This window comes from Propithecus coquereli, unplaced genomic scaffold, assembly GCF_000956105.1.
Source record: "Propithecus coquereli isolate 6110/MARCELLA unplaced genomic scaffold, Pcoq_1.0 Scaffold1152, whole genome shotgun sequence".
Taxonomy (NCBI): domain Eukaryota; kingdom Metazoa; phylum Chordata; class Mammalia; order Primates; family Indriidae; genus Propithecus; species Propithecus coquereli.
Genome location: NW_012135548.1, coordinates 314,915 through 328,771, shown reverse-complemented (window position 1 = coordinate 328,771; position 13,857 = coordinate 314,915). Strand labels below are relative to the sequence as shown.

Here is a 13,857-nt window from a genome sequence, read left to right as displayed (position 1 = left end):
GGACCCCTCCTCAGAGGCAGAACGGACCCTGGGAGAGGGCTGGGGCAGGGGTCGGGGGGTCACCTGTAGAGCATCCCGGGGGAGCCCGTCTGCCGCTGGGAGAGCCGAGCTGGGGAGCCCGTTGTCGATTCTGGATACATGGAGCTGGCCTCACTTGTCCAGACCTGCTCGATTTTTCACGGAGGGAAAATTCTGGAAGAAAAAAGCAAAATGGGGAAGGAGAGGGTGGTGGTTAACATACATGAACCAGGTTTAGCCAGGAGGCCTGTGGTCGTAAAGGCCCAGAAGGCTGAGCTCACAGAGCATCTGTTTGCCCCCATCAGACAGATAGGCAGGCCCATGGGCTCAGATGGGGCTGGGATCAGGTACAGTGACTGTGAAGATTCCCCCTCCATCACCCCACACTGCCACCTGAGGCAGCATGGGGGTCCTTCTGCAGCTCCCTGACTGCTTTTGTGAAACCCTGGGAGGGGTTTCTGCGGCCCACGCTGTGCAGAAGAGACGGCCCCAGAGGGCACCTGCGCACTGACTGAGCTCCTGACTGCCTTCCCCTCCCAGGCGGAGGCACGGCTGTCCCCAGGGTCATTCTGACGCCTTTGCCTGGCCCTGACTCCAGCTCACTGTGGCCTCCTAAGCTTCTAAGACAGGCAGCACAGCAGGGGCCCTCCCCTCAAGTGTGGGCTGGGCCCGGTGACTTGCTTCTGACCAGCAGAAGTGACACAGGTTGTGACTTCTGTCTTGCTAGTGGCCGCTCCCTCCCTGGCTCTGATGGAGGAAGCTGCCCTGCTAGAGAGGCCCATATGGCGGGAACTGAGGGCAGCCTCTGGCCAACAGGCCCTGAGCTCTCAGTCCAAGAGCCCACAAAGAAGTGAGTCCTTCAAACAAAAGCAGATCCTTCAGCTACAGCTTCTGATGACAGCCCAGCCCTGGCCAGCGCCTCAACTGCAGCTCAGGGCGGGGGTAGCAGGGGCGTCCCGGAGCAGCAGACCCAGCCCAGCTCTGCCGGAACGCCTGACCCACAGAAACCGCAAGATCACACACTGGGCTGTTTGGAGCTGCTAAATTTGTGGTTGTTACAGTGGCAATAGATAGTGCGTATGAGTGCCAGCATCCTGCTGTCCACTCTTCCCCCACTGCCCCCGGGCTGAGCCTCTCTCCCCCCGAGCCCTTGGGTTGCTTCCTAACTGCCCTCCTGCTCCCACTCAGCCCCACAGTCCCTGCCCCACCCACAGCCAGGGGCTTCTATTTTAACAGCAAATCTGGTGGGGGGGGCACCTTACTTCCTTCTTCCCCCCATGTCAGTGCTCCACCTCCCGACTCTCACCTCCGCCCCTTGCACGGGCCCCGCTCACGGCCTCACGGCCTCCTGTCTGTGGCACCTGTACTGCAGCCCTTCTCAGTGAGCTGCCCTACTGCCACGCTCAGGCGTCCCCTCCCAGCTCCCGGGACGATACTGGCCAGCCCTCTGCCTGCACACGGTCTGTGGTGTTCTGGTTCCCTCTCTGGATTGTGAGCTCCACGAGGGCAGGGGTTTCGCAGGTCTCACTCGAACAGGGCCTGGCTGCTGGAAGAGTGAGGTCCCCTGATGCAAAATCACGTGGTCCTGCAGCCATGGGCAGAGGGATTGCCTGGGCTCAAAACACAGACCGGGTGCGGTGGCTCACGCCTGTAATCCCAGCACTCTGGGAGGCCGAGGTGGGAGATCACTTGAGGCCAGGAGTTGGAGACTAGCCTTGGCAACATAGAGAGACCCTGTTCCTACAGAAAATTTAAAAATTAGCTGGGTGTGGTGGTGCCTGCCTATAGTCCCAGCTACTCAGGAGGCTGAGGTGGGAGGATCGCTTGAGCCCAGGATTTCGAGGCTGCAGTGAACTCTGATCACGCCATGTGCTCCAGCCTGGGTGACAGAGCAAGACCCCGTCTCTAAGAACAAAAGAAGAAAACAAAACACAGCCCTGCACACCCACAATGGCCCCGGAAATTGGTGGGTAACCAGACACTTATTCCAGCATCTGATCCGGAGCTTTGTCATCGGACGCTTCCTTTTTCCAAGAATGGTCACCAGGAAGCTGGCGTCCTCGATCACTCTCTGCAGCATGGATTTAGGTCCCACTAAAAACTGAGATCTCCTCTGGGTGAGGGTGTGAGCCTGAGTGTGGACCTGCTAGAAAAATGGGGATAGAAGACGCGGCGAAGATTCCACGCCATGATGACCTCAGAGGAAGTGACGGGGTTGGGAGGGTCCCCCCGAGTTTTACCCATAACGAACCACATTTAGAATTGAATGACGGAGGAAACAAAATGGACTGAGATCCGTATAATTTGTGCAGCGCCTCTCTGAAGACAGTGGCTGGTTACCCAGGTGGCTGAGGGACACAGACGGGAAACCATGGCCACAGAGCAGAGGGTGTCACAGAGCACTAGGCACAGGCCTGCTGGGAGTGGGGCTGTCACCATGGCCCATCTCCAGGGAGCCCCCCGTGGAGGATGCATAAACAAACATGGTCCCCAGGCCATGGGGAAGAATGGGAGGTAGGATGTCCCCACACAGGGTTGCAGAAGGACTTGGGGGCAGGATGCCTGTGCCCTTAATGGCCTGTCCCATAGCCCACTCTCTCCTCATTGGCTTTCCCTGAGCCCAGCTGCAGAGTGGTGGCACTCAGGGGTGTTCAACTTCTAGAATCACACGCTCATCTTGCATTTGAAAAGGTCTGGGGACCTAGAGTCTCTGGTTCCATGGATGTGGGCAGGGCCCAGGTAATGCTGATGCTACTGGCTCTGGGACTGTGCTGAGAGCCACTGGCCCGGAGGCCAGGTCCTAGACCAGCAGGCCAAATCCACCCGTTTTTGTAAATAAAGTTTTACTGGAACACCACCCATGCCCATTTGTTTACAAATTGCCTAAGGCTGCTTCTGAGCTACAACGGCAGGGTTGAGTAGTTGCAGCAGAGACTGGCTGGTTGGCAAAGCCTAAAATATTCACTATCTGGCCCTCTATAGACAAAGTTCGCTGACGCCTGCTTTGGGCCATTCTGTCTCCTACTCCCAAGGGGACAACTCCTGGCAACTCCTCTCCTTAAACCACCAATACTTCTCCCATCTCTCTCACCTCTGACCTTGCCACTTCCTAGTTCACTGAGGACACAGAAGCCACCAGAAGCCAACTTGCCCAGACCCACCCTCCAGCAGTCAGCACTCGAAGCTTTCTGCCCTCCCTCCCTCGGATGCCCAGATGAGCTGGCCACGCCGCGTCCACACCCTACTCAAGGGCGTCCTGCAGCCCAGTCCTCCTCCTCCATGAAGCCCCGTATCTGCACATGTGAATTATCATTCCTCCCGTCCCAGAAACAAAGAGCACAGTTTCTTGGACCCACTTCCTTCTCCCCTGTGGTACTATTTCTCTCCTTCCATTCACAGGAAACCTCCTTTAGAAGTCGTCCTTACTTGTCTGTATTCCTCTTCCTTTCGGCTCATGAACTGACTCAATCAGCCTCTCCCCGCCCTCACTCAGTGAAAGCCACTCTTGCCAAGGTTGCGGTGACCTGCCTCTTGCTAAGTCTGATGGCGCCCATGGTATTGGGGTGACAGTGGCACTGCCCGAGGTCCTCCTCGGCTCCTAGGACCCCACGCTCTCTGGCTGCTCCTTCTCAGCCCCCCGGCTGCTTCCTGCTCATCTCTGCGGCCACCCAGGATCAGGCCTGCAACCGCTTTTCTTTTTCATCCACACGAAGCCCCTGGTACTTCTGCCTGTCTCCTGGCTCTCAACTGTCACTATGCTGCACACCCCATGTTTATACCACACCCCGACCACTCCCCTGAGCCCCAGACTTGTTTATCCAACTGCCTGCATGGAGTGTCCGCAAGGACGCAGAACAAGTGCCTCAGATCCATGTGCTGGACCTGGAGCTCCCGCCCACCTGCACCCCTGTTCTTCCCACGGCCGCCCTCTCAGGCGCTCACTCCAAATTCCTAGGAGTCATCCGACTGCTTTCTTCCCCCCACATCCCGCATCCAATCATCACTGGGTTGGGACCCCACGCTCACCCCCATTCTCCACCTGCCACCAGCCCAGGCCTCCGCCTTCTCTCTTTGGCCTCATATAGCAGCTTCTAACAGGCCTCCCAGCCTCCACCTTACCCCTGGCAGTCTGCTTTACAGGGCCAGCGTGAACCTTCTAGAACATAAGTCAGACCATGCCATTACTTTGCTCAAAACCTTCCAATGGCTTCCATTCTATCCAGAGTAAGAATCCGAATCTCAGCAGTGGCCCCTGGGCCCCGCCCTGTGGGCCCCTTCGACCTTCCAACCTCACCCTTCATTGTGGCCCTTGCTCACTGCCCTGGCCACACTGGCCCCAGGGCTTCTGCCTTCCTCTTGCCTTCAGCCTCTGACCCCCAAGAACTCCCGGACTCCCCCTTTGCCTCTTCATGCCAAGGTCACCTTTTCAGCCAGGTCTTCCCTGGACACCTCATTGGAAATCACAAGCTGTGCCTCCCCACGCAGCCCAGTCCCTTCCCTGTACTATTTACTATTTTCTCCCAGCACTCTCACCTGCTCGCATGCTTCCACTATTTCCCGGCTTGTCCCCCCACCAAGATGCTGGCTCTGGGAAAGCAGGGAGTTTTGTCCGCAGCGCTCCCAGCTGTGCCAGGCACCTAGCAGACAGACACTCAGTAGGTATTTGTTGAATGAATGAATGGATGGACGAATGCTTCTGCAATCCAGCCTGCTGAAGGCCTGCAGAGAGAGGGTACCAGAGAGGCGGTGGTGCCTCTGCGGTCTGCCATTACCGCAGGCAGCACACCCCGCGGGGACGCTGGTGACAGGGCCTGCACGTGGAGTGAGGGCAGCTTTATCTGAAGGGTGCAATGCCTGCTCTGTCCAGTGGGGGCGCTCGGGGCAGCTACAAGTGCGGGGACGACAGGCAGCACTGGGCACACTTAGGGAGGCGTCCCCGGGGAGGCCGCCTGTCCCACTCCCCACCCCTCTCCTGGACTCCAAGAAGTGCTGACCCTGGGGTCAGGCTCCCTCCGCGCCAGCGGCCAGCTCCCCAGCCCACAGCCACAGGCGAGAGCTGGGCGCCCTCTGATGACCACTTTACAAGGAACAGCAGGTCGCCAACAGCGCCTGTTTCAGTCCTACCGGGCGCCCAGCAGCCCAGCCCACAACCTTCGCCACCTCCCAGGGGAGAGGGTTGGTGAGCTTTTCCCAGAGCCCCCGCTTTGCATTTCAGGACGCAGAGCCCTCCTCTGCGCTCTGCGCCGCCACTGTCCAATCAGGAGCGACTGCATCCACGGGCAGCCAATCCCTGTGCAGCCAACGTCCTGGTGGGGACCCTGGGAATCCCGGCTGGTGCGGCAGCTCCTTTACTGCGGAGGGCTGGCAGAGCCAAGCCGGGCGGCCTGGGACCCGACACCCCCCAGGCTCGGGAGAGCAGGCTTCAGACACCGTCTGACAGACCCAGACTCAGGAGCGGAGCCCAGCAGCTGACAGGGCGCAGGGCTCGGGGGCCAGGCTGCCCGTCCACAGCCTGGGTCTCTCCCGTCTCCTGCACTTCCACTTGGTCTGGGTGTGACCTTGACCAAATCTCCCCGATTTATAGCTGGAGGAACGGAAGCGCGAAGCATTACAAAGGCACGCGCAAACTTTCTCACGGAGCAGAGAAGCAAGGTGTGAGAACGCTTCCAACCCAGGAGGAGAGACGCTGAATAAATCCTAGCCCTTACGCTTCACCTGTTAGGCTGCGACCACAGGTGATCGAGGAAGGCTCCCATTTCCTTTCTTCTCGCCAACTTAATGTTTTGAAAACTCTCAGAAAAGTTGAAAAAGTCAGAATAGCAATAAACACCCATATGCTCTTCGTCCTAATCGCCAATTATGGCAGGCGTTCCCACTCCTCTCCTCTCTTTTCTCCTTCCTCTCTCCACACACACACACACACACACACACACACACACACATACGCACGCACGCACGCACACACGCACACACACATTTTCCTGAACTGTCTGAAAGTCAGGTGCAATCTCCTGAGCTTTACCCTAAACACTTCAGCACACATCTGAGAACCTGCCTTCCATAACCACAACACTGGGATTGCACCTAAGATAATTAATTCAGCATCACCTGATGCACAGCCTTCACTTTCCCAGGTATTCCAAAATACCTTTTATAACTTTAAAAAAATCCAGGATCCAATCAAGGCTCACAAACGACATTGGTTATTTCTCTCTTAGTCTAGAAGCGAACCCTCCCCTACAACCACTACTTTTTCGTTTTTGTTCTTTGTGATGCTTGGGTTTTTTTTTTGAAAAGTTCAGGCTGTGTGTCTTGTAGAACGTCCCTCAGTTTTGATTTGTCTGATTGCTGCCTCGTGGTTAGATTTAGCTAAACCTTTTCGGTGAGGTTGTGTCTTTCTCATGCATCCAAGCAGGAGGCACGTGAGCATGAGCGAGTCTGTCCACAGTGGGAGGTCACTGGGTTAAGGTGGTGTCCACCAGGGCATGCCAGGGAGGGTTCTTGGAGGCTGTGTGACTATCCAGTTCCTACAACCTCTCAGTGTGGGTGTTTCTCTAGAAAGTTTCTCTAGAAAGGCCAAACTATGTTGCCAGATTGGGCTCTGAAGGCAGAGTTGGTGAAAGGACAGAAAGCTGAGTTTGCAGAGAAAGAAAACACAACAAGGACTCCTTGGAGGTCTTAGACTGCTGTCAAAGCCACAGGCAGCCCCAGGAAGGCCTGGCTGGTCAGACTCTTTCAGGGACTGGCCAAAAGCCTGTGGGGCCCCTACTATTCATGGGACCCCGGGGAAAGCCTGGGATTGGCTGTGAGACTTGGGGTTGGCAGTTTTCTGGAAAAGTTGGACCCACAATATGATTTTAAGCAAGGCCAAGTACATTTACACAGGCAAGGAGGAAAAGCCTAGGATGGACAGGCACGGCGGACCAAGGTGAGGGGCCTTGCTGGGGACCTCCAGCATTCTCTCTCAGAGCCTCAGTTTCCTCATCTGCAGAATGGGGGCCCTGGCCTGCAGGACGACAATTTCTCTGTTGGAGCTAATGATAAATGGCTGTATTATTCTGGAGGCAAATTGCTCCAGGGTGTCTGAGTAGGGGCTTCAGGGGCTTTCTCTCTCTCTCTGATTCCTTTAGCCTCAGCATCAAAGATAGAATCTGTAGCCTGTCAGAGCCATCTAGAACTACCTGCACGAGACAGGAAGAATTCAGTGCATCCAGGAGAGAAAAGAAAACCTAAGCCAAGAAGCCACAGGAGAGGTCAGACGGAGTCCAGGAGTAAGGACAGAGATGCAAAGTGATAGAAGACATTTTCTGATTTGGCCTGGTTGGGGGACAACCTGTCTTGGTTACCCAGCTGTTCTGGTTGACTGAGCTGGAGCCTGGTTTGCATAGGAGGGTATGAGGGTTCCTCACTTCTCCCAGTTTCTGTGTCCTTTGCTGCGTGACTCTGCTGCCTGTCCCCAACACACACACACACACACACACACACACACACACACACACACACACACACCCGGGTGGGTGAACTCCTGGTCCTGCCCTCCCCTATGGCCATGTGACTTACTGAAAAATTAGCCGGGCATGGTGGCGCATGCCTGTAGTCCCAGCTACTTGGGAGGCTGAGGCAGGAGGCTCGCTTGAGCCCAGGAGTTTGAGGTTGCTGTGAGCTGGGCTGATGCCACAGCACTCTAGTCTCAGCGACAGAGCAAGACTCTGTCTCAAAAAAAAAAAAAAAAAGACCCTAATCCAGCAGGGGTGTGAACACAGGGCGGGGGCCCTGGGCCATCTCGGAGGTGGGCTAGTGCGGCACCAGCGGTGTCCTGGTCCTCACTTCCGCCTCTGCCCCCGTATCCCAAGAGACTGCTGGGATGTCAGCTCCCAGGGCAGGGACCTTCCTCCCTGCTGTTCACGCCAGGCACTTGGTAGACAGACGCTCAGTGAGCACTGACCGAAGGGACAGACAGAGGAGGCTTGTGCCATCTGGGTGTGGCACCTGGCAGTCCTCCGGAAGGCCCGAAGGCGAGGACTCAGCGCCTGCTCATTGGGCTGATGTTACTTCTCATGTGGCTTCTCAGTCCCCGGCTGTCCTCCCTGCCAAAGCCCTGAAGTATCTGTTGTGACAACTGCACGGCGCAAAGCCACCGCCTGTTCTGGGGGCCGGAGCCAGGAGGAGCTGGGGTGGCGACAGCGTGCCTCCGCAGAGACAGGAAGAGGCGTAACTGCTCGAAACCGCACCCTACCAAAGGGCACTTGCACAACACACCCTTCCTCTCTCCCCCAGAAGCCACCCTCCCCTGTGAGCGTGGTCTGGCGCGAAGGGTTCATTGTGCCCACGGAGGCTGTGGGGTGTCAGTGCTGCCTGGGGGGTCACCTTGGGAATTGGAAGAAAGGCCCAGTTGCCGTTAGGATGGCCCAGAGGGTGGGCAGGGGTCTGGACGCCCACATAACCTGGTTCCCCGGCAGCACCACCCGGATTGCTCAGACGGCCCACAGGGGCGTGGGGAGAAGAACGGTGCAAAGGTTACTAGAGGCTGGAGGTCATGGCCAGGACCCCTGTCTTGGTCACAGAGGAACCTCAGTTTCTCCTCCAACCTCCTAAGGCCTGACCTGAGGGGACTGACACAGTGACCTGCCAACCTGACCCTAAACAGCATGGATGTCACACGGTTCAGGCAACAGTAGGAACACCTGGATCCAACCATGAAGCCCAAGGTCATGACTACTAAAGGGAGTGTTTGAGAATACATCTCCTCAGTGCCTCATTAAAAAAATTTTTTAAAAGATCACAGACTAGGCCGGGTGTGGTGGCTCACACCTGTAATCCTAGCACTCTGGGAGGCCGAGGCAGGAGGATAGCTTGAGCTCAGGAATTTGAGACCAGCCTGAGCAAGAGCAAGACCCTGTCTCTACTAAAAAAGAAAAGAAAAATTAGCTGGGTGCAGTGGTGGCGCCTGTAGTCCCAGCTACTCAGGAGGCTGAGGCAGGAGAATCCCTTGAGCCCAGGAGATTGAGGTTGCTGTGAGCTACAATGATGCCACTGCACTCTAGCCAGGGTGACAGAGCGAGACTCTGTCTCAAAAAAAAAAAAAAAAAAAAAAATCACAGACTAAAAATTGCAATCTTTTCAAAGCAACATTCAAATGCCCATTCCCTGATTACAAATACCAAACCAACCCAGCACAGAGACTGTTGCAAGGACAATTCGTGTTGGCATCTAATGAATGCCACAGTTAACAAAAAACAGACAACAGCCAAAGAATCCCACCTTTTCCAAAGCAAAGTTTAAACGTCTTTTCCCCTGTACAACAGCCACCCAGACCCTCATCGCGTCTCCTGCATCTGCAGGCTAGGTGTCTTCCGATTGCAGCAACAAAGCTTGCCACAGGTCAGGGCCCTTTCCTCCTGCAGGACGAAGGGAGCTCGGACCACCAGGGTGGGGAGCTTGGCACTCATTATCTACGGAAAGGGATTTAGCAGTGGCCCCTCCAGCTTCTACAATATGCGTCTGGGGTGAAAAACTACCTCCACCCTGAGCCTGGGCTGCTTCTTGGCCCCCACCCCTGCCAGGCCAGTATCTTCTCAGAACTGAGAGCACCTTCTGAGAGGCTGTCTGAGGGTCTGGTCCCACGGGGACAAGGGTGTGGGGAGGGAAGGCCTCATCGCCTGGCTGTGGCCCGTGCAGCTCCACCCTGCACAGTGGTGCCCACAGGTAGCAAGGCATGGTGCCATGCAGGGCTGCTCACTGGACAACCAGCTGAGGGGACCCCAGAGCTGCATAGACTGCGTGAACTGCAGCGAGTCAGGGAGGGCTGCAGGATCCTCCCACAGGCCCTGTCTGGGCCCCATCTCTGCTGCGGAGGCAGCGGGAGGCCCCACCTGCTCCGGCATCCTCATAAGCATGTGCCCAGGCCCCTGGCCTCCTCTCTTCAGCCATCTGTTCGACACACACGCTGTGATGTGCCCCCGAAGGAAACTTACAGCCACCTCCCTGGGTGACCACACCCTGCACCCATATCCTGCAGGGGGGAAGTGGAGGAGGAGAGGGCCAGGCAGGGAGGGAGGAAGCCATGGCTACCAGGGAGCTCCCTTCCCACCCCTGCCCTCCCCACCCCATAGTGAGCTCGGACAGTGCATGGCCTTCCAGGGTGGCCTGCAGGGTGGGGAAGGGCTTAGAGGGCTCTTCCTCCTCTACCCCTGCCCTGTGCCTGGCCCCAGGGAGGGGTGAGAGAGGAGGGGACGGGGATCCATCTCATTCGTGTTCAAGGCAGGGGCCCTTCCTTCCACTCAGAGATGGGAAATCCCAGGCCACGGGTTCCCGAGAGAGAACAGATGGGCATGACTCTCTCTAGGAGCTGCCCAGGGCCACTGAACAGCTGCCACCACTCCCCTGCGTAGGGACAGCGGCAGCCCAGCAGGGCTCTTGATCTCCTGGCATCTCCCCCGTGGTCACACCAGCGATGAAAGCAGAAGCCACTGGAGAGCTGTGTCGCGGTCAGACAGCTCTGCTGGGTGCTGGGCCCACACTACTGAGCCACTGACACAGGAAGCCACGTGGGGCTCGGCCTGGGTGGGGCAGGGCATCTGCAGGGGACGCCCCACCACTTCTAGGCTGCAGCCATCCCCAAGGGGGCGTGGGCTCAGGGGTACAGGCTGGCACAGTTAACTCTGGATGTTAGGGGAGCACCAAGCCCTGCTCAGGGAGCTGGAGCCGTCCACTCGTCAGGCACAAGACCCATCCTGGGAAACTAGGTCCCCCAGAGCACCCCGGTACCTGCTCCTGAACGGGAAGATGGGAGGACAGACCATGTTCCGAGTGTACACAGTGGACGGCGAAGTCACGCGTCAGCTGCACAGCAAACCACCTTGAGACCACAGGGCCCAAGAGGATGTTGGCACAGTGAGTGCCAGGGCCCCATGGCATGGCCACGGTAGAGCAGAGGAGCCTGGCACAGCAGGGCCCCTGTGGGGTGCTGGGGTGTGGCCTCTGGTCTCAGGCGTGCCTGGTGCCATGACCCAGGCAGGAGGGCCCAGACACCCCAACCCTCCTGGCAGTCAGCGGCCAGAGGGAGCAGGAGGCAGACCGAGGGGGCAGGGAGCGAGGTCAGCGTGAGGGGGAAGCACCTGGGCGTGTCCTCACCCTCCTGCCCACAGCGGGAGGCAGACTCTCCCTCCCAGTGTGCGAGCCCCTCTCAGGGCAGGCAGAGCTGGCCCTGGTGACGCTGAAGAGCTCTTCCTTCCTGGTGCCAGCTTCGCGCTGGGGTGTGCCACACACCTGTCATCTGTGCTCCCTCATCTGATCTTCCCTGCACCCCAGGAAGGGTACTGTAGATGACATCACAGATGGTCCAAGGGGCTCGGGCACATGGCTGGGACCTCACCCCAGGGCTGGCTGACTGCACGGCTGTGCTCTGAGCTTCGCGCTGAGAAGCCTGGGGCAGGCTCTGTCCCCCACCTCCCATCCCCAAACCCATGCGGTGCCAGGACACAGGAGGGGCAGGCCACCAATGAGGGGGCGGTCAGGCCGGAGGGGGGACCCTCCCTGCTCTGCCCTTCCTTTTGGGGAGGCCCCGCCTCCCTCTCGCACCGTGAGCCAGGCTCCCTGGTGACTCACCCGGGGCAGAGCCCAGGTTCTCTCCGGCACGTGGAAAGGGAGGACTCGGGTGGGACATTCCATCTCGGCCACCGGCATGGTACTGAGTCCCCAGTCCCAGCCCGCCCCTCGTATGGGATCCTTCCCCAGGGTGGGTACGGATCTCTGCGCATGGCTGAGTCAGCCAGCTCCGCTCCTGTGTGTCGGATCAGAGGTGCCGCCGGGTCCCTGGCAGGATAAGGACACAGACTGAGGCAGGGGAAGGTAGGAGGAGGAGAAAGAAGGGAAAGCAGTTTGGGTGCTCAGTAAGAAAGCAGAGGTGTCGAGAGGAACAGGAGGAGGAGAGAGGAGGAGGAAGAAGAGAGGGTGGGAAACAGGGAGCACGTGAGGGAGAGTGGGGCGGGCCCCCACTCTAGGCCTCACCCCCAGCCACTGCTGCTGCTGCGAAGTGCACTTTACAGATGAGAAATTCAAGGCCCATGAATATTAAATAACATCGAAGGTCGCTCAGTGAATCAGTGGCAAACCTGGGACAAAAGCCTGGGCGCATCTGGCTCTAAATGGGGGTTCTTTCCTCCACACCGCATACCACCACCTTCCTGCCTTGGAGCACCCCCTTGGCCTGGCTCTCCACAGGTGACCTCCGCCGTCTGCCCCGAGCTGGGGTAGCAGCAGTTATCCTCTGTCCTTAGCACGGAGATGCTGCCGTGGCCCTGTGGGTGTGCGAGCGCAGATTACCCGCTGCTGTCACAGATCACGGTCGCGGCGCTCACACCTGGAGAACAGCAGGTGAGGGCCGGACGCTGCGAACCAGCATCTGTGACCTTGCCAGCTGCTTCGCAGGCTCAGACACGCTGAACCAGCCCTCAAACCTCAGCTTCATTCTGACCCTTAAAAACAAGTACTATTTTCAGGTATCTGCCAATTCTCTTTTTAAAAAGTTACTTGGGACCAGGAAGGCAGGTGACTTAAATTTTGGGTGGCAAAGTTAGAAATGACCCATTTAAAAGACACTATCAACAGAGTAAAAAGGCAACCCACACAATGGAAAAAATACTGGCAAATCACGTCTCTCAGAGGGATTAATATCCAGAATATACAGAGAACTCCTAAAACCCAGCAACAGAAAACCCAACAGCCCAGTTAGAAAATGGGCAATGGACTCGCACAGATGTTTCTCCAAAGACAATAAAAATGGCCAATAAGCACACGAAAGGCTGCTCAACACCACTAATCGTTAGGTAAATGCAAATCAAAACCACAATGAGATACGCCTCACACCCATTAGCATGGCTACTTAAAAAAAAACCCCAGACAGTAACAAGATGTGGGGAAATTAGAAGCCTTGTGCATGGTTGGTGAGAACGTACAAATGGTGCGGCTTTAGTGCAAAACGGTGTGGTGGTTCCTCTAAAGTTTACAAATAGAATTACCACATGATCCAGCCATTCCACCTTGGGTATAATATACGCCAACGAACTGAAAGCAGGGTCTCAAAGAGGTATCCGTACATCATGTCCATAGCAGCATCATTCACAGTGGCTAAAACGTGAAAGCAACCACGCGTCCATTGGCAGATGAATGGATAAGCAACATGCGCACGCACACGCAACGGAGCATCATTCAGCCTTAAAAGGGGAGGAAATTCTAACACACATTACAGCATGGGTGGACCTTGAAGACATCATGCTAAGTCAGACAGAAAAAGACAAATCCTGTGATTCCACTTACACGAGTAGTTGAATTCCAGAGCAGTCAAATGCACAGGGACAGAGGTAGGAGAGCGGGTGCCAGGGGCTGGGGAGTTAGTGTTTGACGGGGCAGAGTTTCAGTTTGGGAAGATGCAAAGTTCTGGAGACGGATGGCGTGACGGCTGTATAGCAATGTGAACGTAGTTACTGCCACCGAACTGTACACTTAAAAATGGTTAAGGTGGTAAATTTCATGTTATGTGTATTTTACTACAGTAAAAAAAAAGAAAAAAAAAAGAAAAAGGAATACTTGATTTAGTCAACAGCGGCTCCACCTCTGCAGTATGTGTTTGAACCATATATTTATGCTCGATCAATAAATGTGGCTCATGTGGTGGCTGCCCGGCCCGCCCACCACCCATGGCCCCTGCTTCTGGAATCATCTCACGGTGGTGTGGCTGGAGGAGGGGCTTCCAGGAAAGCTCTGCTTTCCCCACGGGAAGGGCAGGCTCTCCAGGTACATTCGTGTCATGGAGGCTGCGTGTCCATTCCAGCAGCAGGA

At 56.7% G+C, this 13,857-nt stretch overlaps 1 protein-coding gene across 1 annotated transcript in view; it reads right to left on the bottom strand.

Annotated features, from left to right (window-relative positions):
• Positions 1-10,825, bottom strand: part of LOC105821139 (voltage-gated potassium channel subunit beta-2) — a 62,786-nt gene extending 51,961 nt beyond the window's left edge. The window contains exon 1 of the mRNA XM_012657788.1: positions 10,786-10,825. The gene's annotated coding sequence lies outside the window, so the exon portion shown is untranslated. The remainder of the gene's footprint in view (positions 1-10,785) is intronic.
• Positions 10,826-13,857: the final 3,032 nt, after the last annotated feature.